Source organism: Sarcophilus harrisii, chromosome 1, assembly GCF_902635505.1.
Source record: "Sarcophilus harrisii chromosome 1, mSarHar1.11, whole genome shotgun sequence".
Classification (NCBI taxonomy): domain Eukaryota; kingdom Metazoa; phylum Chordata; class Mammalia; order Dasyuromorphia; family Dasyuridae; genus Sarcophilus; species Sarcophilus harrisii.
The window spans coordinates 544,526,753-544,553,251 of record NC_045426.1 but is presented as its reverse complement, the minus strand read 5'-3'; the positions used below and the strand labels follow the sequence as shown (position 1 = coordinate 544,553,251).

The window sequence follows — 26,499 nt, the reverse complement described above, 5'->3', positions numbered from 1 at the left end:
TCTCTGAGTCTCTTACTCTCTTTTACTTTCTCTTGCTCTCTATCTCCCCCCTTTTTTCTTCCTCTCTTTCTCTCCTTCACCTTTCTCTATGTCTAAATATCTCCATCTGAGAAAAATGCAGTGCCAAGTTATAAAATAACCTGCTGCCAATTGGAAGGCTATGGGTTGAGGTATGTCTCACATCTATGATATGCCTCTCATATTCCACTTTTAGATATAACCTGAGCAGGAAAAAATTAAAGGAAAGAAACAGAGATGGATGTGTAACCCTGACACTTTGGGGGTCAGATATTTACATATTTAGAGAATGTTAGAACTATATGAGACCAGAGATAACTTAGTCAAATTCCTTCATTTAACTAAGAACATGATAATTAATTTTCAAAAAGATGATGTGTTAACATCATCAGACCCAGAATGGTATTGTCCAAGAGTGCCTTATGAAATCAGCAGAACCAGGAGTACCAATCCAGGTCTTTTGATACAATATTCATTGTTCCAGAAACCACTGCTGTTTTTTTTTAAATATATATTTTGAAAAATGATTTTATTGGGGCAGAGAAAAGACAGAAACTAGCCTAAGATCTCCCAAATTCCCTTCCAAATGATTTTAAAATAATGGCGCAAGTTAATTAAAAAGTGGTAGAATCCACAAAAGAACAAGTGAAATAATTTCCAAATCCAAGACCACTTAAAATGTCAGTAGGAAGAATCTGTAGTACCAGCATGAGAGTGAAATACAGTCATGTGCAGGCAATGCAGGGCAAGTCAGCAGCAAGTCTTTAGGAGACTGAATGAACTGTGGGAGCAGCTTCCAGAGCTCTCAGCCCTCAGATCATAAGGGGGTTCAGACAACTGGTCAGAAGGAGATTACAAGGGTTACTTTCCTAACATTGGTAGCAAGACCCTGTTGCATTGTCATATGTGGATTTAAGTGTCAGTCCTGGGATATAGTCCCAAAATGAGGAGGAACATTAGCACCCTAAAGCTTATGACTGCAGGATAGCAGGGACCCTAGTCATATTTCCAGGGTAAAAAAGAATGCTTTTGTTTATTTATAGACTAGAGTAGAGGCCAAGATAGTAGTAAACATATCTCTCCTTAGATCATACTACCTAAGAAAAACTTAAAACATACAGATCCCCAGAACTAGTTTTGAAAACAGCAGCACAAAAACCTGAAACTTTAGACAATGTCCATTCTATATCAGGAACAGAATCCAATTTTAACAAAGTTAAAAATTTAAAAATTAGCTGAAAAAAAAGAGCAAACAACAACAAAAGAGAACATGACCATACAAAGCTACTGTAGTCATAGGGAAGATGAACAAAGTCAAAAGGCAACAAAATTAAAACTTCTATATCCAAAGTCTCAAAGAAAAATGTGATTTGATCAGGCCCAAAATAAATTCCTGGAAGAATTCAAAAAGGATTTTAAAAATCAAATAAGAGAAATAGAAGGAAAATTGAGAGGAGAAATGAGAGTGATGCAAAAAAAATTCTTTAAAAAGGAGTCAAGATAAAAGAGGTGCAAAAATCCACTGAAGAGAAATACACATGGAAAAAGATGTATAAAAATTCCACTAAAGAAAAGAACTCCTTAAAAAGCCAAATGGAAAGTGATATTCAAAAACTTACTGAAGAAAACAATTCCTTAAAAAACTAAAATTGGCCAGGTGAAAGTCAATAACTACATGAAACAAACAATAAAATTAAAGAAAAATAACAAAAAATAGAAGAAAATGTTGAATATATCATTGGAAAAACACTAATCTGGAAAATAGATTCAAGAGAGACAATAAGAGTTATTGGACTACTACTTGAAAGTCATGATTAAAAAAAAAAAAGAACCTAGACATCACATTTCAAGAAATTTTCTAGGCAAACTATCCTGATTTTTCTAGAAGTGAAAGGTAAAATAGAAATGGAAATAATTCACTCATCACCTCTTGAAAGAGAAGCCAAGATGAAAACTCCCAGGAATATTATAGCCAAATTCTAGAACTCCAAGGTCATAGACAAAACATTTTAAGCAGCCAAAAAAATAATTCAAATATTATGGAGTCACAGTTAGGATAGCACAAAATTTAGCACAAAATGCATTGGAATGTGATTTGGAAAGTAAAGGAGCTGGTATTATAACTAAGAATTGCCTTATCAGTAAAACTAAGTATATAATCCTTCAGGGGGGGAAATGGTCATCTAATGAAATAGATTACTTCCAAGCATTCTTGATGAAAAGGGCAAATGATGTGTTTTTGCAATAATAGGATTTACTTATAATATAATAATGATGCTATTTGAAAATGATATAAAAGTGAGGAATCTTATGAGGAATATGACTGTGGTAACTTCGATTGGCCTGCTTAAGTTAGCTGGAAGTTTTTAGTGCCTAAATTTTTGCTAATTTATACAGAGATTATAGTAGATTCTAGACACATAGTGTCAACTTAAACCAAATTCTTGAAATTTTTATGATCAAAGGAGAGTGTTACTCCATATAGCTCTCTAGTTGACTTAGATTTTCTTATTTGTAGATCGTGCCCAAAACTGATTGATATGAATATACAAGGATGTATAAGGAGTTGTTGAGTACTCTCTTGAATTTTCTTTTATTATAAATATAGAAATATAAATGTAGATATAAGCATAGAGATAGACATAGAGATATATTGAAATGGATGTGATACAAGAGTGATGAAAGAAAATCATGAAAATGGAGTCAAGAGCTTGGTAAAGAAGGCACAAAAAATACTGAAGAAAATAATGAAGATAAATTTCTTCTTACTGAAGAAAGCAAAGAATCGATGTGTAAATGGATATAGCTATATACAAAGACACAGGCATATAGCTATGAATACAAATAATGCATATAAATGTATACATATATTTATATCTATATGTATATATCCATATATAGGGATATTTAAATATGTGTGATGGTGGTGTTGCTGTTGTCTTTCTAGTCATGTCCAAATATTTGTAATCCCATTTGGAGGAGTTTAGGGGGCAAGGTTACTAGTATAGTTTGCCATTTTCTTCTCCAGCTTATTTTACAAATAGAGAAACTGAGGCAAAGTAGGGTTGAATTACTTGCCCAGGCCAGATTTGAACTCAGGTCCTTTTGATTTCAACATACTATACACTGCACCACCTAGCAACCCATGTATGTATAGATAGGTGGATATTTTAATATCTCAGGCAAACATAGGTGGCTAACTGGTATATTAGAATGCTGGATATAGAGTAAAGAAGACATGAATTGGAATCCTTCCTCACACATAATACCTTAGGTATCCATTTCTAGTTAAGTTTTACATCCTTTCTTTAGCTTAACCTCTTCATTTTGTAGAAGAGCAAACTGCAGATCAGAGGCTCTAGAATCTATACAAATTACTTAACTTCTCTCAATTTCCTCAGTTTCCCTATCTGTGAATAAGGATAATCATAGCACTTAGTATGAGGATTAAAAGCTATAACATCATATATAAGATACTTTGTAAACCTTTAAAAAATTATATACAAAAAGCTGACTTATCACTTTATTTTTCCATATAATGCCTCAGTTATTGATTTTGTGTATAAAAGATATCAATTCTCATTCATTCATTAATGATCATAGATTAATGTTTCCTGATTTTTGACTCTAATAGGATTGGCACCTAAAAAGATCATATTAAATACACCTTTTTTCCTTTTTTGCAAGGCCAGCCCTCATTTTGCATATTTGTTTCCCAGTTTTTAAATTTTTAGGTTTTGAAATAGCCATATTTGTGTGTGAATGCAAATGTTTTTAGATATTGAGAAATCTAGTTAATGTATCTAATCCTTCAAAGAGGATTATGGGGTCACCCCAGCAACCACATGACCAATGAAGGAAAAACTTGTCCTTCTGCAGATGTTTATTAGTGGTACTGAAGGAGGAGGTCATAAGGCTACTACTCAAATTCCATTAAGAAGACAGCATAATCTCAAACTCCTTGACCTACTGCTCATTACTGGTATGTTCAAAGAGATGGATATATGAAGACTTTCTCAGAGACAAGAAAGCCAAAATAATGGAACTTTGTAACTCTCAAGTTAAAAGAACTGACTGTTTCACTCACTACTCTTCCCTACCTCACCATTCAATTGAGAAAACAAACTGAAACAAAGAAAACCAAAATGATTTTTCAAATGATTTAAACTTTTATCAGTTTCTCCTGCTATTAGGGCTTTGACTTCACTCATCATCTCTTGATGTTCACAATATTTTAAGTTTTGAGTCTTAAATATCTCTTCTTCACAGATTTTTGGAGAGCAACAAAGTATTTTTTCTATAGCAATTCTAAGGGTAATCATGCAATTATGCCTCTATTTCTTACTACCCAAAAAATTTTGGGAAAGCCCCTTCACTTCTCCATGCCTCAGTTTTCATGTCTATGAAAGGGGCAAATTGAATTAGATCAGGAGTTTTAAATATTTTTTGTTGTAGAGCTCTTTGAAAATCAGATGAAGTCTATGGATCCATTTGTTGCATAAAATGCATAAAAGAAGGAAACAAATTTTAGTTAGAGGTTAGCAGAAAAAATTGTGTATATATATATATATATATATATATATATATAGTGTGTGTGTGTGTGTGTGTGTGTGTGTTTCCCCTCCAAATCCACAGACCCCCTGAAATCTATCCATGAACAACCTGGGGATCTGTAGAACCCAGATCAAGAATGACTAGACTCCAAGATCTCTTCCATTTCTAAGTCTTCCATACATCAAAAATTGTAAGACAGTTTATAAGACTAAAGATGAAAAGATTGAGATTAAGTGATTTATTTACAGACATAGCCAGTAAGTGTCAATGATGGGTTCAAATGCAGATCAGCCAACAAGACCAATGCTCATTCCACTGTGTGAGAGACTTCATCTTTCATGACGATATAGGTGGGAAAGATTCAAACTAGGAGCATATGGCACCTTGGAACAAACAGAAGAGAATGCTCAACCCTCACGCTGCGTGTGCTAGGGAAGAAAGAGACTGACTAACTGAAAACTATTTGCTTCTTTTTTTTCTTTCTCTCTGCTTTCTCATTTCCATCAGGCTTCTTCACCTTCACAGGATACTAGCTTAGAGAAGGTGTTTAGAAGAACTATATGAGGTGATGCTCAACTGGAACTGAAAGGAAATGCTATAAACAGACTTTGGTCGATCTTAAGTAAGTTAAATTATTCATTTATGTATGGATTGGCTCATGAATATTTATGAGCATATGCCTGAATATTATAAACATATCCTGATTATATATACAGTGTATATATATATATATATATATATATATATATACACACACACACAAACACACACGTGCAACACATACATAAGTGCCACAGATATGTAAACAGAGTCATGACATATAAGACCACCTAATCCATTAATGATCACATGTCTTCTTGAACAGGTGCTGCATATGATATTTCAGTTGAAGAAAGTGCTGCAAAAAACAGTTTGGAAAGTAATCTAGACAGAGCATTTTGCAGTAAAAACAAATGGCAATTAATTCCATGTTTAGACATCTTTGAGGGTCATAGGGAATGAATGTATTGGCTAGACCAATGCTCCCTCAAAATGTATTTTCCTAATCCTATCTCCTTCTGATGAATGCCTGGATTCGTTCAGCAAAGGCAGAAAGGAAGCCCCTATTAGATAATTTACTTTGCTTCTTATTTGGTTAGGCTCAGGGCTACTTTTGAGAGTAGGTCATATGCTCTGATATAAGTTCCAAGAAGGTCCTATAGCCTCCAGCTACTACCAGCCCATTGGCTGAAATTCTATCATTAGAGATTCCTTCTATTAGGTCATGTGGAATCTCCTAGTAAAATGAATATATGTCTGTGAAAGATGATCCCTAAACCCTATAAACCTTCCATATTTTGATGGCTCTTTTTATTTCATGCTTTTGTCCTGTTGCCTTGAGACAGTCCAGTACATCAAGCAGATGAATATAAAGAAACTTACTTCCTACAGGGCTGGTTACAAACCATCCACAATTTTCTTTGTGACAATTGTCTATGGCTTCCAATAAATCCTCCATGGGGGACTCCCAATATTAACAATGGCATGGCTCTAGAGTCCTTTACATGTTACCCTCTGCTTTAACTACATAATCATCACATCTTGTGTTAGTTGAATGTATCTTGGGTGATGGGCAGCTGGGTGGTTTAATGGATAGTTGAGAAGACTAATCTTCCTGAGTTCAAAATCTGGTCTCAAACACTTCCTAGCGGTCACTTCACTTTTCACCATGTCTCCTAATCTGTAAAATGAGTTGGAGAAAGAAATGGATCTTTATGCAGTATCTTTATTAAAAAATCCTAGAGTTGTGGAGAGTTGGACATGATTGAAAACAATTGAACAACAAGAAATTTTCCTTATCTTTTACCTTATGTGTTCTGAAAACTATATATCTATTAATTCATAATCAGACCACATTCATTTTATTGTCAACTATATCACACTTTTAACTAACAGTAAATTTCTGGCTGGGCAGCTGGTGGTACAAGTAGATAGAGAGTCAATCCTTGAGTCAGAAAGATCTGATCTCAGACACTAGCCATATGACCTTGGGCAAGTCACTCTATCCTGTTTGCCTCAGTTCCCCATCTGTGGTTGGAAATGGCAAACCACTCTAGTATTTTTGCCAAAAAATCCCAAATGGAGTCACAGAGATCCAGAGAAGACTGAACAACAACAAAGTTTATAGCTAACAAAAACTTTCAAGTTTTCTTTTCACATGATTTTCTCTCTAACCATATTTTTCTCTCCTGTGCCTGTGCAGTTGATTTTTTTAGCCCAAATACAGGACTTAACATTTATAATAACTCAATTTCTTTGTGTCACATTTGACCCAGAATCTTAGCTTGTTAAATTCTTCTTAGATACCACTTCTAACATTAAAAGAATTAACTATCATGCTCACTTCATGTTACGTACATATGTGATAAAGAAAACCAAGTCATTTTCATCCAAGTCATTAATAAAAATGTTGAAGAAAATAAGTTGAGGACAAAACCTTGTTATTAATCAGTCATTTCTCAGTTGTGTCTAATTCTTTGGGACTGTTTAGAGTTTTCTTGGCAAAAATATTGGAGTAGTATGTAATGTCCTTTCTCTACTTCATTTTACAGATGAGGAAACTGATGCAAAAAGGATGAAGTGATTTACCCAGGGTGACACAGCTAGTAAGTTAGGTCCAAAGCAAGACTTGAACTCGGGTCTTCCTGACTCCAGGCCCAGTGTGCTATCCATTGAGCCACCTAGATGCCCACTGAAATTCTAATACAGTATATTTATACAATGGTCCTTACTTAAATCTACCAAGGCTTTCAGGGAAAAAAAAGAGGTTGGTTTGAAATATCATATTTTAATGAATCCATTTCGGCTTCTAATGATTTCCTATATTATGATTCTTTAACTTGAAATGTTAATAGTTAACAATGAGTTGAAAATGCATATACTGCTATACAGATTCTCCACAAAGGGAACTTTACTTAAAGAAAATGCTGCAAAGAGAAATTTAGGGAATAAAGTAGCTAGAATTCTTTGCAGTACAAACAAACAACAAATAACCCCAAAGTATTAATATTCTATATCTCATAATGTAATACTTAATTATGCACTGCCTCATGTTATTCCTGGTTCCTTGTTCTTGTTATTCCAACATCATCATAAGCTCTTTTCCAAGCTGGGCCTATCTTATATATTTTCTTCATTCCTCCATTGTGTCCAACACAATGTTATGTGCATAGAGAAGATATAATACCTATTTATTGATTAATTAAATAGGATTAAGATGTCCCTTGGGGAATTATTAAATGCACTGAGCAATTTATCAAAGACTAATCAGAACTTTTTCAGTTCTAGACCCATCTCATTGTCCAAGAGTAATGTCTGTCCAAGATACGCATTATATTTACTTCTAACAAGTTGAGTTTTTGTTGTTGTTTTGTTTTTTGTTGTTTGTTTGTTTGCCATCCCAATAGGTGAGAAAGAAGAAGAAGGAAAGAATTTGAAAATATTTTTTAAATTTAATTAAGAAATAAGCAAAACATGTTAATGGGACCAACTCCACGCATTATTCATCTAACTGCACGTTATAGTTTGGTTAAGGCTAAAATTAAGGCCATTTAAACAGTGTTTTTTCTGGTAGAAAAGCAGCATATCATCATAGATAAAAAGTCTGGCATTAGTGAAACAGTAAGACCTGAGTTGAAGTCTTGCCTTTGATACATATTAACTGGGTGACCACTGAAGTTATCCAATTCCTTTCTGAGCCTCCAGCAATCCTTTAAGATTAACTATAAATGGATTGCAGTCAGCATCAGTAGAGAAAATTTCCACAATTACCTGCTCTGACAAAATCATTTTTCTGATTTTGGGTTTTTTGTTTTGTTTTGTTTTTGTTTGTTTTGTTGTTGGTGGTGATTTTTTTTAAGTTCCCCTAGAAACAGAGTGATTATGATGTTGAAGCATAAGTATCAGCAGAGGAGATCTGGTTTGGAGAGGGCAGAAGGGGCCATGAAATTTAAGACTGGAAGGGACTTTTGTGATCATAAAGGGCAAATTCTTTCATTTAAAAATCAAGTAAATTAGACACAGAGAAGCACACCAATTTTCCCAAAGGCATTCAAGTATTAGGATTCAAAACTGGGTTGTCTCACTATATATCCATTACTTTTCCCAGTATATCACAGTCATCTCAGATACTACAAGTAGACAGGAGGCCAAATTCCAGAGGGACAGAACAATCAGGTGGCTAATTCAGTCAAAACAAGAAGATGCAAGAGTAAAAAAAGAATATTCTGTAGGTCTTAATCTAGCTTAGAGAGAACTAGATACAAGAAATTCATTCAATAAACATTTATTCAATCATTTTTCCAGTGTTCAGTCATTTCCAGCTCTTCATGATCCCATCTGAGGTTTTCTTGGCAAAGATACTAGAGTAATTTGCTGTTTCTTTTTCCTGCTCATTTTACAATAGAGAAAATGAGGCAAATCAAGTGACTTGCCTAAGTCACACAGTTAATAAGTTTCTGAAAACAGACTCAGGGCTGACTAACTAACTATTCACTAGCCACCTATATATTGCCCAAATATTTATTAAGTACCTACTATATGGCAGGCACTATGCAAAGAACTGGAGATACAAAAAGAGGCAAAAGACCATTCCTGTCTTCAAGGAACTTATAATCCTATGGGGGTAACAACATGTAGACAAATATATACAGAGCAAGCAAAGTATATGATAAGTTGGAAATACTAAAAGAGGAAAAATTCTGGATTTAAGAGAAATTAGGTGAAGTTCCCTTCCTTTAGAAGGTGGAACTACAGAACAGAGCAAAAGGGAATTAGTACATGAAAAGAAACTACTGAAGATAAGTTCTGGTTGACTAATAAAGCCCAGCAGCAAGAGAAAGAAAAATTCCACTTAAAATAATTTTAAACAATATAAAATACTTAGACATCTATCTGCCAAGACAAACGCAGGAATTATATAAACACAATTACAAAACACTTTTCACCCAGTCAGCTCTAAACAATTGTTTATGGATAGATTGAGCCAATATAATAAAAATGACAGTTCTGCCTAACCTAATTTTATTTATTTATTAATATTTCCCCCCAGTAACATTCAAAACAATTTTTTTACATTTGTTTTTAAAATTTTTGAGTTTTAAATTCTCTCCCTTATCCCACCCACAATTCAGAAACCACTTGTGAAGTTATGCAAAACATTTCCATATGGGGGAAAAATCATAACTCTCCCATCTGCCTAAGATAGGCAGAGACAGAGAGAGGGGGAAAGAGAGAGAGAGAGAGAGAGAGAGAGAGAGAGAGAGAGAGAGAGAGAGAGAGAGAGAGAGAATACTTCAAAATTTATTCAGATACAATCAGTTTTTTCCAGGTTTGGATAGGATTTTTCTTCATAAGTCCAGAGTAGTTATGGATGACTTTATGATTCAGAATAGCAGTCATTCACAGCTGATCATCCCAGAACATTGCTATTACTTTGTATACAGTACATTTCCCTTTGCTTGAGTTCATGGAGGACTTCCTAGGTGTTTTTTATTCCTGAGAGCATCCTTCTCATAATTTTCCATAGAAAAATAATATTACATCATAAACACACACCACAGTTTATTGAGCCATTCCCCAGTTGATAAGCATCCCCTCAATTTCCAATACATTTTGCCCTGAAAAAAGTTGCTATGAATATTTTATACATATAGGTCATTTTCCTTTTTTCCCCCAAATCTCTTTGGTATTCATGCCAAATAGTGATATAACTGTTAGATCAAAGGACATGCATGAATTTATAGTCATTTGGGCAGATTATATCTTTTGATCATTTATCACTTGGTCTTCTTAAGCTAATTTATTCAGTTTCATACATACTACCAAAATTTATCTGATACAGGTAGAAAAAAATAAAAACAAAATTCATCTGGAAAGACAAAAAGTCAATAATATCAAAGGAATTAAAGGGAAAAAATACAAAGGAAGGTGGCCTATCAGTACCAGATATGAAACTATATTATAAAAGCAGTCATCATCAAAACTATCTGGTACTTACTAGATAGAGGAATAGTAGAGGAATGGATCAGTGGGATAGATTTAGTTCACAAGATACAGTAGTCAATGACAAAATAAGTTAGGATTTGATAAACCCAAAGACTCAGTTTTTGAGATAAAAGCTCACTCTTTGACAAAAACTTTTGGAAACACTGGAAAACAATAGAACACAAACTAGATGTAGTATCTCACATCATATATCAAGAGAAGACCCATGATTTAGACATAAAGGATGACACCATAAGCAAATTAGAAAAGGAAGGAATAGTCTACCTGTCAAAACTATTGAAAAGGGGAAAATTCATGATCAAATGCAAAATAGATAATTTTATTATATTAAATTTTAAAAGCTTTCCTACAAATAAAACCAATTTAGCCAAGATTAGAAGGAAAACAGAAAGCTGGGAAACAATCTTTACAACAAGTGTCTTTGATAAAGGCCTCATTTCTCAAATAGATAGAAAACTGAGTCAAATTTATGAGAATATAAGCCATTCCTCAATTCATAAATGATCAACAGATATGGATGAACAATTTTTCAGATGAAGAACTCACAGCTATTTATTGGCATATAAAAGGATGCTCTAAATCACTTTCAGTTAGAGAAATGCAAATTAAAACAACTCTGAGATACCACCTCATACTTAACAGATTGGCCAATATGACAAAAAAGGAAAGTGATAAATGTTGGAGAGGATGTGAAAAATTGGGATATTAAGGCATTGTTGGTAAAGTTGCGAACTGATCCAACCATTCTGGAAAGCAATTTGGAATTATGCCCAAAAACAATCAAACTGTGCATATTCTTTGACCCAGTAATACCACTATTAGGTCGCTATCCCAAAAAGATCATAAAAAATGGGAAAGGATCTACATGTGCAAAAAATGTTAGTGCAAAAATTGCACCCCTTTTCATGGTGGTAAAATATTGGAAATTAAGGGGATGCCTTTCAATTGGGGAATGGCTAAATCAATGGTGATATATGGTGATATATGAATGTAATGGAATACTATTGAGCAATGGAAATAATGAACAGCCATATTTCAGAAAAACCTGGAAAGACTCATATGAACTTGTGCAAAGTGAAATGAGCAGAATCAGTAAAACATTATATACACATTGACATAGCTCTTCTAAGCAATGTAATGATATAAGATAGGTGTAAAGGACTCACAAAGGAATATGCTGTCCATAACCAGATTAAAAACTGATGGACATAGAATATAAATCGAAGCATATTTTTAAAATTATTTTATTCTTTCCTCTGTTTTTTTCTTTTTGATCTATTTCTTCTTTTACAACTGTGACTACTATGGAAATGTTTTATATAATTGCACGTGTATAAGTTATATCAAACTGCCTACCATCTTTGGAAGAAGGGGAGAGAAAATTTGTAACTCAAAATCTTGGAAAAAGAAATCCTAAATTTTTTTAACATATATTGAAGAAAAAATAAAATATTTTAAAAAAATGCAATCTGGTTGAAGGATGAAGGATATTTGCCCAATATCTTTACTTTCTGTTATGAGTAAGTGGCCAAGACTTTATAGGTCTATTGAGTTACCTACAGAGTTAGACAGTACAGTAGATAGAATATGGGATTTTAGTGTCAATAAGACCTGAGTTTAAATCCTATCTCAAATACCTACTGTAATCCTAAGCAGGTTATTTGACTTTTGTCTGAGTTTTTTATCTGTAAAATGAGGATAATAGTACCTACTTTCCAGGATCCTTCTGCTAAACATAAAGTGTTTGTAAATGCTAGCTATTATAGCAGACTACTTTACATTACATGATACAATCAGTCATCTCTCTTTAGAATCTTAGAGTGAAAGAAGTCCACCCTGTCCTATGTAGCCCATTTCATGTTTGGAAAGCTCTAATTACTAGAGTCTCCTTATTCAAATCTAAATTTGCCCATTTGCGATTTCTTACCCTGAAACTTTTACTATATAAGTAGAGCCTTAACTGCAGCTCCAACATTGGGGCTGTCAACCAGACTGGAACTGGCCTCTAACTTGTAGTTGGCTGGAGCAAAAACAGAACAGGCTACAGACAGGAGACTCGGGACAGAAATAGAAATTTAATTTTGGACTGAGGAAAATGATGTTTGCAAATGGAAGCCCACCCCCACCCCCACATACATCCCTTCTAAAAAGGAGAGCATAATATGCTAGACCAAAAGTAGGTCTTATATACCACAAGTGGTTTGGATTATGATATAATCATTTTGAGGTTTTGAGTTAAGTATTATCTGAAGTTTTAGGGGTCATATCCCACCCTGTGGGATATAGAACCAGAGTTCTGGGATGAGAACAAGAATGTAGTACTTGTTAGTGGTAAGGAACAGGGATTGTGAATATATATTAGATGGCCCTGGGAAATAGGGGAAACTAAATCCCTCAGTGCATACCTGATGCTGGTCCAAGCAATACACTTTGCCAGAGGGTAATATCATCCTGAGTACAAAGGATTATTGTTATGTCAAGCTCAGGACACTACCTGGGCTTTAGTTCTGGGAAAATGGGGTATCTCCAAAATATTTTGACAAAATACTACCAAAGAATATTGCTAAACAGCTGCTAGTGCAGATGTTACTTGGGGGAAAGCTCACATTAGGGATGGAAAGAGTTAGGCTTCCTCCCAGGGTTCATTCTCAACAGCCTTCATTTTCTTGTGTCATAATCTCCTTATAATGCAAGCCCAGTCAATTCAGTAATATCTGGATGAGGGATGAGGGATGGTGGTAGGGCGGAGTAGTATTCATAGTCCTTGCCCTAGTGTTGGAATCTTTACAAACTGTTAAGCCATTGGAGTTGATAGAGACAATAATTATCTAATTTGGCTTGGTTCAGTATGATTGATTTGATCTTAGAAGGAGATATTTTGGATCAGAACTTGAAACAAGGTACTAAGTACAACTGATAGAAAAGATGCTTATGTTCACACCTTTAGAGAGCTCATAAATATCTAAGTACTCAATGGAGTTTACACATTTGGGAGATTTCAGGGCTTAGTATGAGATCCGAATTCACACCTCCCTTAGGGCCAGAGAGCTCTCTGGGAGATAACCCAGAATCCTTCTCTCTCCAGAAGAAGGAGTTTTAGGAGATCATATATATACAGGAAGCTCTTAGAGCTTGATGGAGTTTCTTGGGAACATTCCCAGGCGTCGGAGAGGAAAAGAATTTCTCCAGAACATTGACTGGGGTCGGAGAGGAGCACTCTGGGAGGAAGCCCACAAGGCCTACCTTCGAGGCAAGAGAGGTTCATTGCATCTTCCAACTTGGTGCTGGCTGGAGGCTGAAGAAAGCAGAGGCAGAAGCCAAGGACCAAGCTGCAAGAACTCTTGGAACCAAGCAGAGAGATAGGCCACTGAACTAACCGGGATATATTGAAAGACACAATAAAAGATCTGAACTTTTATCACCTGGCTGTGTTTTGGAAAAAGAACACCACATTTTAAAGAAGAAAAACACCAACACCCTAGGTTATAGAAAAGATATCTATCAGTCAATTCACTAGTCTCTAAGAGAAGAAAGTGATGGGATTTGGAATTGGGAGTTGGCAGTCCAGGGTCTAGGTGAAAAAGCTAGAAGAGTCACACTGTAGGTTGGCATCTACCTTTTCCACAACACTATTTCAAAAAAGCTCTAGATGTATTTCTCACTGATTGCATGAGGTGTATTGCTCAGTGGCCCTATTCCCAGTAAATTTCCTGATCAAAGTGCTCTTCCCTGTTCATGAAATCTTGTTTCCTCTTTAGAGTAAGCTCCTTGTGGACAAGAGTGGTTCTTGCTTCTGTATTTATATTTCCTATTTTCTGTGTCATGGCATTCAGTTTCCTCCTCTTGTAAAATGAGAGATTTGAACTAGAAAATCTCTAAGGGTCCTTTCAGCTCTAAAGTCTATAATATCTAAGGAAGAGCACATAATAATACCTTAATGAATGCTTCATTCATTCATTCATACATTCATTCGTTCATATGGGAGGCCATGATATAAAGAGAAAAGAAGATCTGTTAGAGGGATGAAATTTCAGCATCCTGGGAAAAAGCCCTAGACACTCTGACCTAATTACATTTCTGACTACCAATAAGGCCTTACCTAAGGAATAAAAAAGGCATTTCATGTTCAGAGGGAAGTAAGTGAATACTGCTATCTTAGGAATGCAAAGATCTATCCTTATTGCTTCAGGTGTAGCCTGGCAGAAAGAATTTTTGAAAGCATACCTTACTACAGCCTTTGAAAGTACATAGATGAAACTCCTGTATTGCATTAAGTGTCATGCAGAAAAATGAATTTTTGTTCATAGGAGATGTTACTATAAAACTGACCAAGCAATAGTTGTAAAAGACATCAACTTAACGTGGTATCGCCAGTTTCATTTCCATTCTATTCTGTGTACAAATGTTTATTGATGACTCATAATATACAAAGCATTGTGCTAGCAATTGGAGGGGAATAGCCTTTTGGGTTGTTTTTGAGTCTTTTTTAAAGAGAAGGCAGCTAAAAAATACAGTAGATTAAGTACCAAGCCTGAAGTCACAAAGACCCATCTTCATGGGTTCAAATCTGAACTCAGATGCTTCCTAGCTTTATGACTCTGGGCAAGTCAATTAACCCAGCTTCTTTAATTTGTCCAGTTTTCCTCGTTTATAAAATGAGCTGGAAAAGGGAATGGCAATCCACTCCAATATCTTTGCTGAGAAAACTCCAAATGGGGTCATGAGGAATCAGGCATGACTGAAAATGACTAACAACTCTTTTAAAGATGTAATGAAAACCACATTCTATTTGGAATCAGAAAATCTGGATTCAAAACCCTAGCTCAGCTATTTAGTACCTAGATTATTTTGAATGATTGATCCCTCTCTCTGAAATTCAGTTTCTTCATCTGTAAAAAAAAAAAGGATTTTTACCAGTAAATCTCTAGAATCTCTTCAAGCTTGAAAACCTATAATTCTACTCCTTTACTTCTGATCTGGAACAACTCATCTGCAAGGACCCATCCACACTGGTCATTCTTTGTCTTTTCCTCCTGTTACCCTTCTCTGTCCCTGAAATTTAAACCTGAACTAGAGCTAAAATTGCCTTAAATTCAAAGTTCAAATCAGAGTTGGTGGAAGGGGTGAGGTAGAGGTAGGCAAATACTTCAATACCTTTCTATTTTTCCCCACTTTGAATTGAAGCCTGACAATTAACAAAAAAATAAGCCAAACCTTAGTCAAAATGCTGGAATGTGTTCCTCATGGCTACAGAAAGCAGATCTTCATCGTCATCCTCCATTTAGTGTGATGGCCCTCAGGGAACAAGGAGCCTTTGAGAAACTCTCTCCCCCATACCTGGTGATTTTTAATCCTCACAAAAGCAGACAGGTAAGGCTGATCCTCCTTTTGGAAGAAAGGGGGTAAGGGGGAGCCGGATCTGCAAAAGCAAAGGAAATCTGGGATGTGCCGCCTAAAATAGCCCGACTGCCTCATCACCTTTGAAAAACAAAACCACAAATGCCAGCAAGCTGGTGGGAAGCTGTGCAACTTCATTTGAAGAGATCAATGTTTTCTCTCTTCATATATTAACTCATGCCTTAAATGGAATCTATCAAGGGGAACTTCTGATGAGGGTTGGCTTTGAAACTTTGATGGGGAAGTAACAATGTATTTGCTATGTAGGAAATGTAGCTTTGCATCATCACATGTACCCAGAAGGCTTGTGTCCAATCATCAAGAGGAAAAATTATGACTGATTGTGAATTGAGGGTAGATGGATGGGGAATGGTATCACTTCACCAAGACTTCTAATTCTCAAAAATTATAAAATTAATACTGAGACAATAAGTGTGTTAATGAAAACGAAAACACCAAAACAAAGCTGAACATTATCTAACTGCAATTGACCAATGAAAATCTTAGAAAAGAAATGAGGAAATGCACCTTCTTCCTTTCCTTGGAGAGTTGGGGGACTATGGGTGCAAAATAGCATAGGCTGTCAGATGTCCATCCTCAATTGGTATTGCTAAACTATTTATATGAATTCTAAGGGAAGATGGTATTGCTGGGAAAGGGGCTGCAAGATATCTAGAAGTTATCTAATAGCAAAAGAAATCAATAACATTTTTAAAAGAATAATGAGACTAGGAATGAGCAGGAAAAGGCATCCTTTTTTTTTTTTTTTTTTTTTTTTTTTTTTTTTTTTTTTTCTGAGGCAATTGGGGTTAAGTGACTTGCCCAGGGTCACACAGTTAAGACGTGTTAATTGTCTGAGGCTGGAGTTAAACTCAGGCCCTCCTTACTTCAGGGCCAGGGCTCTATGCACTGAGCCATCTAGCTGCCCCCAAGCCATATATTTTTAACAATAGATCAACAAGCATATTTTTTTATGCACTTACTCTGTGCCAGACACTCTACTAGATACTGAAGATCCCAAAGTATGAAAACAAGGCCTCCTTTGAAGAAGGTGACACTGTAATTGGAATGAAAATAGAGTTATCATCTATTAATATGTGACATACATATATAAATATATATAAATACCAACATAAAATATAATACATATATAAATGTATATAAAGTAAGTATAAATATAACTGTAAAGAGAATAAATATAAATAAATTCAAGATAGTAAGGGAGAAAGGGTCCTACCATCTGGTAATGAGGAGGATCTAGAAAGGTTCAAGTCAGTTATTTTCCCCACCTGAGAGCATCTGCATTAATTAGACAAAGTACTTTTTTAAGGGATGAGAAATCCACAAAATTAGATTTGAAAATTACATCATAGCTATTTTTGGTTTTTCCTCAGGGCAAATGAGAATATTAAAAAAATAAGTTTTTCCGCTTATTCTCAAATCTGAGTATAGATTGTACCTTTAGTCATGCATTCCCTTTCATATTACTCATGGACAGCTAAAGTAAGAATTGTTAGCATATATGGACCTCATTTCTTAGCAGCTGGGTCACTGGGTGAAATCACTTACAAGGTAAATTCAAAGCAAATTGTAACCAGAAGAGAGACAACTGCCCACCAACCTGTGACACTGATTTGTGTTTTGTTCATTTTGTATTTCATGATTGTCCTGTACTTGAAGAGGAAGATTAATTGGTGGTTGGTTAGGAAAAGAATGGATCAAATTCTGCCCACTCATAAATACACATATCCTCTTTTCCAGGAGGAAATCCCAGTCTGCAGTCTCTAGGAATTACACACACCACATATATCTCAAAGCAAGAGCTGGCTCAGTGCCTAGAATTTATAAGGTCATGAAACTTATTGCTTCAAGAATGGGGAAGGAGCCAGGACCTCATATGATTTTACTTCTTCCGAGAACAGAAAATTCCTGCTCCTCCTTTCTTTTATTTCTTCTTCGGTCATCCAGGTAAAATCCAATTCCCAGGTGTAAAACTTTTCAAACCTTACAGAAATACGATATGTTTCCTTTCAGCCCACATCCTAATCTTAGATAGGAACTTTTTTTCTCTCTGCCTTGTGGCATTTCAGTAGTTAATGTGGGTGAGTCAAATTATCCTACTCCAATTCATACTATTTTAGGATACTTAGATTTTCTTAGCCATGGTTTTCTTCTGTCTAAATCTGCCCGGCTGAATTGGAAGCTGCCCAGAATCTTTCTCTTGGAAATTACATTTGTGCAACCAGGGTATATTTGTCGTTCCGCCCACTCTCCAGCCATTTTTGAGAAGTGCAGAACAAGTCACATGACTGTCATCAGTGTATTTGCACCCTCTTTTTGTTTAAAAACATAATCTGCATTACAAATTGCACCAATTCCTGTATGTAGTAAGTCATCATTCAATAAAAAGCACAAATGTATGCCTGTCACATTCCACATAATAAACTGCAAGTAAATACATCTTTTCTTTTTCCAAATCAGTCTGTAAGTGGTATCTTTATTTTCTCCATTATATACCAAGTTTGCAATCAGCTATATTCTTGGTTGTCTAAGGCCAAATCTGAAAAGCTTAAGTGAAGTGGAGACTTGTAGAGTTACCTGGTGGACTGGGGAAGGTATAAACAGTTACATGGCAAAAGTGATTCTGTTTTCTAATTCAGTGTCACATCAGTTGTTGCTGTGGAATACAAAGTAGATTGGCTGTGCTGCTCCTCACTTTTTCTAGCAATCATGAAGGGGTTGGGACAAAATCAGCACAGACCACACTTCCCACTGGCTCAGAGGAGGAACTTTTTCTATTAGTCCTCCCTTCTACTTTTCTTCCCCCACCTTTCTTCAGTATCAGGGAAGCAGGAGAGAATTTAGTCCCAGGAGCTCACTTGTCCTAGTGAGCTCTACTCAGAGTTAGGATGATAATGGAAGAGTAGATTCTTTAGTCATAGGGGAAATAATTTGCCCCAGATCTACATGGAGTCCTTTCTCTACTCTTAAGAAACTTAAGTAATTAAATAATTTATAAAAATTGAAGTAAGATAATTTCACTGCCAGATGTTCCCTTGACCAACTAAGCAAAAACTAAAAGATTCTAACTATGCTCTCTGTAAAATAAAAGAAACCACTCCTAGCATAGACTGATTACAATCTAGGACAGATCCAAAGGCAATGGGGGAAAAAAACCTAAACCTCAATTAAAAGGGAAGGAAACAAGCATTTATTAAGCTTTTACTGTGTGCCAAACATTGCTATGTACTTCAGAAATATTGCCTCATTTGATCATTAATTATAAAGAAGAATCAGCAATATTTTTCTTAGGAAATTATATTTATGATATTGTTATATCTACCATCATTAGTAGGAGGAGTTAGGAGAAGAGGTGAGAAAAGAAAATTAGGAAATGGTGGGAATCTATTGTTTGTTTAGCTCGTCCATACAAAATTGGATGAGGGAAGTAGCTAAATAATGGAAGGCAGAAGAGAAAAACAAGGAGAGTGGAAGGGGGAAGGGAGAGGGAGGAAAGGAGAGAGATACAGAGACAGAAAGAGATGTGTTAGGGAGAGTCGAAGGGAAGGAGGGAGAGAGAGCTGGACCTGAAAATCTGCTGCTGGGGAATGTTGAATGAAGTTTCTGGCCATGCTAGGTGCTGGACACTAGACCCATTGTCCTGCTCCTACCATCTCCTCTGTTCAATTCTTGTGACTTAAGAACTGATATCTATGCTCCAAACTTGGATCTAGCTTTATGACAAGATCTCATACATCAATTCCATCCCATATGATTTTTTTTTTCCTTAAGAGGAGCAAGGGGCCCTTTCTGTCCTATTAGCACTGACCCCTCCCATTATGTTTACATCGTGGAATATAACAATGAAGGGGACCTGTGAGGTCATTTATTCCATGCCCCTTGATTCACAGCTAAGGAAAAGAGAGATCCAAGTAAGTTAAGTGACTTAACAGTCACATAAGTAGTAAGTGCCTGATCCAGTTCTGAACTCAAATTCTCTGATTCTAAATCCAGCACCTTTTACATGTATCTGTTTTCGGTGGGGGGTGGGGGGGGGTGGGGAGGAGAGATTCTATATAATCAGTATAGGAGGAAAACTAGACCCAATGGACAGAAGTTATAGGGAGGTCTATTTGTGTTTAAAATAAGAATTCCTAGTCTAATAATGGTATGGTTTTGTGTTGCTATGATGTATTGAGGAGATTGTACTCCTTCTTAATCATTCCCCTTACTCCATAATCAGAGCTATTCTATTTTGTGATTTTCTCTCTTATCTAAGATCCCTTTGACCCTGTCTCCTTCTGGAGAATGATATTTACTTTCAAATCTTAAAATAAAGAATGGGAAGGAAAACAAATAAAAGTTCCATCTTCCATAATAAGCCAGATGTTGCAATCCTTAGCCAATATTGCCATTACCTAGAGAGAAAAGTATTGTAAAAGAAACAACAATTTGTTTCTCACTTTCTTTTCCATTTCTTTATTCCTCTATCTTTCTATCTCTTACTATCTCACACTGTCTGTATCTCTATTTCTCTAAGTCTTTCTGTCTTTGTCTTTGAATATCTCTGTCTCTTTGTTGTTGTCTCTGTCTGTTTCTCTTGTTACCATCTGAACCCCTATGCAGAAAACCATCCCTGCAAAATACAACAGATATAAATCTCTCTTTCTTTCCTTTCTTAGATGCTCCTTTATGGTCCCTCTCTGCTGCATTTGAGCAAAGACAGAGTTAAGCAATATAATCATTAACAACATTTATCATAATTTTTATTTAAAAGACACAGTAAACCAAAGTATGCTTTCAAGAAAAAGAGATCAATTTCAAGAAATAAATGACTGCTTTCTCTGAAGGATGGGAAGGAAAAGGGAGAAGAAAAACAGAAAATAGATAATATTTTAAAGAATAGAAAAATTGAAAAATCATTGCCAGAAGGAATAAAAAATCTAGCATAGAAAATTCATTGCCAGAAATCACTGCCAGTAGTCCCAAAGAGATTTCAGCCATATAGCATCCATTCTGACAGGCTTCATGCAATCTCATGGGCCCACACTTCCCCAATCTTGGACTCCAGCACTGGGGAGCTCAGCTAAAGTGGCTTCCTCTGTAGTTCTCTCTCTCCATGTCATGCTTTCTCATCTCTAGCTGCTTTTTCTGATAGCTAAAGTCCCTCTTTTACTTCCATGTGATCCTCTAGCACCCACATCCTTGCTTCTTGTTCAACTTCTGTTGCACCCAAATCCCTGAGAATGGTAGGGACTAGTTTGAGAGTCAAAGTCTGCCCCTATTAAGGCAACTCCCTGACTGATCAAGAAGAAAAATGCAAGTGTGATTTCTGCCTGAACCAGCAGGCTATCTATCTCCAGCATTCTGATCTCCTTGGCAACGCCAAGACAGTGCTATACTAGTAATTAAAGCTATCCAAAAATAGAATGGTTTGCCTCTGTAGGTACTGAGTTTTCCATAACTTGGGGCTATGCAGCATACGCTGTACAACCCTTCATCAAGGATACTTTGGCAAGGATTCCTGCTTTAAGCGTTGGACTATGGGGCTTCTGAAGCCCCTTTCAATGCTAAAATTGTAGTATTATATTCCAGTCATCATCATTACAGCTATTAGTTTCATCATCACTACTGTAATGGCTTCCTAAAAGGTCTCCTCCTCAAGCCTCTTCCTCCTCCAATTTATTTCTACCCATTTTGCCAAAGTGATTTTTCTTAAGTGTTAAGCTGACCATGCCATTGACCTATTCAAAAAACAACAGTGCCCCTCTGTTTCCTTAGGATAAAATATAAACTCCTCTTTTGGGCTTTTACAACATTTCCCAATGTGACCTAAACCTCTTTCCTACCTCATTATTCCTTCCTCTCCTTTGGTTCCCTATGGTATGGTTAAACCAGACATCTAGCTTCTCTGAACACATGTTCTGCTCCATTTTTCACCTATCTATTGCTATACCTGGAATGTTCTGTCTCTCATCTCAGTTTTGTATAATACCTTATGTCTTTTAAAAATCAATACATGGAGGGGACTTTCAGGAGTGTAGTCAACATGGTGGAGATGACACACATTTCTCTCTGATCTTCTCTACAACCCTCACACTAATTAAGAAATCTAGCCTCTGAATTAGCTCTGGACCAGCAGAACCCACAGATATTGGGAGTGCAACAAATTATCAGTAGAATATAATTTTGAAGATTGCCAGAAAAGGTCTATTTTAGTCAGAAACAGGAGGCAGCCAGCCAGCACAAGCAGCTAAGTACAAACGCCAGCACACACAGTGCAGAGTCCCGGGATAGTGCGCTTTCAGTGTAGCGGTGCAGACTCCACAGGGCAGAGAATCTACAGGGAGGAATTTACAGCAGTGTTGGCCATTCTGTCCTGGTTGCAAACCAGTAGATCAGCAGAAAAGTTAGAAAACATCCAACACAAACACAAAAGATCAATAGTGAACCCCAAAATGCCAGAATCTCATGGGACCTGGCCACGCCCACCCAGCACTGGGAGTGAATCATCACTGACCCAGCACAGCTGTGACCACTTGGAAAACCTCCCTCCCACCCCCCGCCCTAGAGACAGATCTTTACTTTTAAAAAAAATGAGTAAAAAAGTAAAGATGACTCTAACACTAGACTGCTGCTATGGTGAAAGGGAAGAACAGATTTCAAACCCTGAGGAGACTATTGCAAACTGTTTCCAGATGAAGCCCCAAAAAGCAATAGAACCTGGTCCCCACCACACAAGGCTCTCCTAGAAGAAATTTTAAAGTATCTTAAAAGAGAGATAGAAGAAAAATGGGGAAAGGAAATGAAAATTTTGCAAGAAAGTTTGAAAAAGGCAATACAGAAAGTATCTGAAGAAAATTCACTACAAAATAGACAGTGAAATGGAAAAAAAAACATAAAACTCATTAAAAGATAAATTTGATAAAATGGAAAAAGAAAGCAACTCCCAGAAAAACAGAATTTGTGAAACAGAAAAAATAATATAACTCCTCAAAAAACAATTTGTGAAATGAAAAGAAAAATTTCCATAGAACAAAACAACTCATTTAAAAAATGAAAAATGAAAAAATGTAAAATATCTAACTGGGAAAACAACCAACTTGGAAAACAGATCTAGGAGACGCAATCTAAGGATGATTGGACTCCCTGAAATACATGATGAAAAAAAGAGCCTAGACATTGTCTTTCAGGAAATCATCAAAGAGAATTTCACAGATATCATAGAATCAGAAGATAAAATGACCATTGAAAGAATTCACCAAATGCCTCCTTAAAGAGACCCTAAAATTAAAACCCCAAGGAATATCATGGCTAAATTTGAGAACCATTGGCCCAAGGAAAAAAAAGTATTACAAGCCAGAAAGAAACAATTCAAATATCAAGGAATCATAACAAAGATTTTTCATGACCTGGCAGCTTCCACTTTATAAGATCAAAGGGCCTGGAATCTGGTATTCTGAAAGGCGAAGGAACTTGGAATGCAGCCAAGAATAAATTACTCTGCTAAACTGAACATTTTCTTTCAGGGAAGAAGATGGACATTCAATGAAACTGGGAAATTCCATTTATTTTTGATGAAAAGACTGGAGCTAAACAAAAAATTTGACCTCCAAATATAGAACTCAAGAGAAGCATAAAAAGGTTAAAAGAAAAAAACTCTTGAGAACTGTATTTCTGTTATTGGTATACATTGAGAGTATATGTATAATTTGATTTTACTGTTATAATATAAAAAAGGAACTAGAGATGGAAAGGGGATTGTAAAAAAAAAGGGGGGGAAGTGGAGGTAAAATGAGGGAAATTACATCTCTGGAAGAGGCAAAGAAAACATATTATAATTGAAGGAAAGAAGGGAGAGTGATAAATATTGTGTGAATCTTACTCTCATCAGATTTGGCCCAAAGAAAGAATATTAGATATTTTGGTTTCACTGAGAAACATCTCTCATCTTATAGAAAAGTGGGAGGGGAAGGGGGAAAAGGGAAGGGATAGGCTAAATAGAAGAGAAAAGAGAAATAGTAGGGGAAAGGCATAAAAAAGGGTAGGGTCTCTAAAGGGGAGGACTGATTGAGGCAAGTAGTGCTCATAAGTAAAATACTGGGGAGGAGAGAAAGGGGAAAAGGAAAGAGAAAAGTATAATTTGGGTTAATAAGATGGTAAGAAATACAGAATTAATCATTTTAACTGTAAATGTGAATGGGGTGAGCTCTCCCATAAAACGTAAGCAGATAGAAGACTGGATTAAAAGCCAGAATCTTACAATATGTTGTTTACAAGAAACACATTTAAAACAGAGCAATATATACAGCATAAAAGTAAAAGCCTGGAGCAGAATCTATTATGCTTCAGGTGAAGTAAAAAAAGCAAGGGTAGCCATCTTAATCTCAGATCAGGCAAAAGCAAAAATTGACCTAATTAAAAGAGATAAGAAAGGAAACTATATCTTTCTAAAGGGTACCATAGATAATGAAGCAATATCAATATTAAACATATATGTACCAAGTGGTGTAGCACCTAAATTCCTAGAGGAGAAATTAAGAGAGTTGCAAAAAGAAATAGACAGCAAAACTATGATGGTGTGAGATCTCAACCTTGCTCTCTCAGGACTAGATAAATCAAACCACAAAATAAATAAGAAAGAAATTAAAGAAATTGATAAAATACTAGAAAGACTAAATATGATAGATCTTTGGAGAAAATTAAATGGAGACAGAAAGGAGTACACTTTCTTCTCGGCAGTTCATAGAACCTATACAAAAACTGACCATATTTTAGTACATAAAGACCTCAAAATCAAATGCAGAAAGGCAGAAAGAGTACAGGCATTTTTTTCAGATCACAATGCAATAAAAATAGACTGAAAAGAAATTGGAAACTAAATAATCTCATCCTAAAGAATGAATGGGTGAAAACAGTAAATCATATAAACACAATCAATAATTTTATCCAAGAGAATGACAATAATGAGATAACATACCAAAATTTGTGCGATGCAGCCAAAGCAGTAACAAAGGGAAATTTTATATCTCTAGATGCTTACTTGCATAAAATAGAGAAAGAAAAAAATCAATAAATTGGGCTTGCAAGTAAAAAAGCTAGAAAAAGAATAAATTAAAAACCTCCAATCAATACCAAACTTGAAATTTTAAAAATAAAAGATCAATAAAATTGAAATTAAAAAAAATTATTGAACTAATAAATAAAAGTAAGAATTGATTTTATGAGAAAACTAACAAAATAGATAAATCTTTAGTTAATTTGATTAGAAAAAGGAAAGAGGAAAATCAAACTGTTAGTCTCAAAAATGAAAAGGGAACACTATCCACCAATGAAGAGGAAACTAGAGCAATTATCAGCAATTACTTTGTCCAACTTTATGCCAACAAATTTGACAACCTAAGTGAAATGGATGAATACCTACAAAAATATAGATTGCCCAGATTAACAAGAAGAGGAAATAAATTACTTAAATAATCCCATTTTAGAAAAAGAAATAGAACATGCTATTAATCAACTCCCTAAGAAAAAATCCCCAGGACCAGATGGATTTACATGTGAATTCTACCAAATATTTAAAGGACAATTAACTCCAACACTATGTAAACTATTTGAAAAAATAGGCAATGAAGGACTCCTACCAAATTCCTTTTACAACACAGCCGTGGTACTGATACCTAAACCAGGTAGGATGAAAACAGAAAAAGAAAATTATAGACCAATCTCCCTAATGAATATTGATGCAAAAATCTTAAATAAAATATTAGCAAATGGATTACAGACAATCATCCCCAGGATCATACATCATGACCAAGTAGGATTTATACCAGGAATGCAGGGCTGGTTCAATATTAGGAAAACTATTAGCATAATTTACTATATCAATAACCAAATTTTTAAAGAAAAAACGTATGATTGTCTCAATAGATGCAGAAAAAGCATTTGATAAAATCCAACACCCATTCCTATTAAAAACACTAGAGAGTATAGAAATAAACGGACTTTTCCTTAAATAGTCAATAGCATCTATTTAAAACCATTAGCAAGCATCATATGTAATAGGAATAAACTACAACCATTCCCCATAAGATCAGGGGTGAAATAAGGTTGCCTACTATCACCATTGCTATTCAATATTGCATTAGAAATGCTAGCTTTGGCAATAAGAGAAGAAAAAGAAATGAAAGGAATTAGGGTAGGTAATGAGGAACCAAATTATCACTCTTCACAGGTGATATGATGGTATACTTAGAGAACCCCAGAGAATCAACTAAAAAACTATTAGAAATAATCCACAACTTTAGCAAAGCTACAGGATACAGAATAAATCTACACAAATCATTAGCATTCTTATACATCACTAACAAACTCCAACAGCAAGAAATACAAAGAGAAATTCCATTTAAAATAACTGTTGATAATATAAAATATTAGGAAATTTATCTGCTAAGGGATAGTCAGGAACTATATGAGCAAAACTACAAA

General features: G+C 35.4%; 1 long non-coding RNA gene across 2 annotated transcripts in view; it reads right to left on the bottom strand.

The window, feature by feature from the left end:
* The window catches only part of LOC116420635, a 67,703-nt gene that overhangs the window by 4,840 nt on the left and 36,364 nt on the right, over positions 1–26,499 (bottom strand). Inside the window, exons 1-3 of one of the 2 annotated variants that reach the window (XR_004231011.1) lie at positions 19,602–19,948; positions 16,998–17,071; positions 15,832–16,036 (exon numbers count right to left, since the gene is read on the bottom strand). This is a non-coding gene — a long non-coding RNA (uncharacterized LOC116420635). Of the gene's footprint in view, positions 1–15,831; positions 16,037–16,997; positions 17,072–19,601; positions 19,949–26,499 lie in introns of those variants that run through there. The other variant, XR_004231010.1, reaches the window with a different exon arrangement.